The sequence below is a fragment of the Gracilinanus agilis genome, chromosome 1 (assembly GCF_016433145.1).
Source record: "Gracilinanus agilis isolate LMUSP501 chromosome 1, AgileGrace, whole genome shotgun sequence".
Lineage (NCBI taxonomy): Eukaryota > Metazoa > Chordata > Mammalia > Didelphimorphia > Didelphidae > Gracilinanus > Gracilinanus agilis.
The window spans coordinates 341,287,291-341,289,061 of record NC_058130.1 but is presented as its reverse complement, the minus strand read 5'-3'; positions in this window follow the sequence as shown (position 1 = coordinate 341,289,061).

Below are 1,771 nucleotides of genomic sequence, written 5' to 3'. Positions count from 1 at the left end.
TCATATAATTGTAGTATGATTGGAAATCACCATCTCTCTCAGTTTATCCTGGGAGCAGGCTGCCAAAAAAACTCCAGGTTTCCAAGACAAAGGTCTCACACTCGGCCAGGTATCAAGGTACTGATGTTGTTGTCCAATCATTTCATTAATCTCCAACACTTCATGACCCCATCTGGGATTATCTTGGCAAAGATAATGGAGTGGTTTGCCATTTCTTTATCCAGTTCATTTTATAGATGAAGAAAGCGAGGCAAATGGGGTTAAATGACTTGCCCCAGGTCATACAACTAGTACGTATCTGAGATGTGATCTGAACTCGGGTTCTTCTGATTCTAGGTCTGGTACTTTATCCACTCAGCCACCTAGCAGCCAAGTTGGCCTTTATCAGAGGACATAACCCAACTGTGCAAGTGATTTGTGAGCAATGATAATACAAACCTCACCTGACTTAGTGGGTGGTGAATGTTTCTCGAATATACCCTGACAGCCACTTTTTACTTGTTTTGGGGATACTTATGTAGATCACAAAAACAGGAGGCCATGGAATGGGTACAGTAGCATAAATGTGTATTTGTCTAAATAAGAAGGAACCAACGGAAAGGCAAAAACAGAAGAAAATATTTGGGGAAGAGAAAAAACGGGGGAGCTAGAGCATTTTTTATATTTATAATCATAGTACCTAGGTTCCATGGTTATCTGTCTATAAATCATATCTATCATTGTATAGTAAGGTTCATGACAAAAGTAGTAGTAGTATTTTTTATTCCTATGGCCACAATATATAATATAGTGCCTTGTGAAAGGCAGGAATGATGTATTTTGGATTTTTTTCTTACTTTTCCATTTCAACCACCAGGGAGGAATGTGCAATCAGGAGGGTTGGAAAAACATTATCTCACTGAGAGTAGAATTCTAATAAGCAGCTGCTACTGCCATTTGGAAAATCTGTTGGTAAATATGAGCAAGCTACTGATAACTCATTATTTTAGGAGACAGTTGACCTATTAAGACAACTTTGATGTACCAATAGCCATCAGTGAGAAGACAGCACAAAAGCAGCATTGACGATCTCAGTTTCTACAAGTATGGTGAAGAGGGGGAATAATCCTCTCCACTTTTTGTTGTGGTTGGGGGACAATTAGGTGGATACATGGAAATGAGGAGTAATACTACATAATCCCAGAAGGCAAAACTAGGATTATTGTTGAGAATTTATAGAGAAGTGGATTATAGCCCCCAAAAAGGTTGGGAAATTCTCTACAATTTATGGACAAAGAGAGTTGCCTATAGAACAGATGGTTAAGTAACTTGCTCAGGATGACAACAGCCCTGAAATGTATATGCTTTTATTATCCTCATTTAAAAGTTGTGCAAACTGAGGCAAGGAGAGATTAAAATGTGGCAGCTATGGAGAATCTGAAGGCTCACTGAAACTGAAGTCTGCATGCTTCCTGGTTCAATGCTCCATCCACGGGACAGGCTGTCATTGGAGTCCAGACAACGTAGTGCCTAGGCTTTCTAGGCAATCATTACTTTAAGGGAAGAGCAGGTAGATTCTGAGAATGGCCTGAATGTCTCACCACCTTTCTGGACATTCTGAGATCATACGAAATGATCCTAGGGCGACACCTCATTTTCAAGATGATTCCGCTCTTCTAACCAAACACTCCACTCTGAGACAGTCATGCCGCCAGAGTCCTTCTGCACTTACCAAGGAGTTCTCTTTCTGAAGGCTGAACAGTTCATTCTGATACATAACGGCAGCGAATGG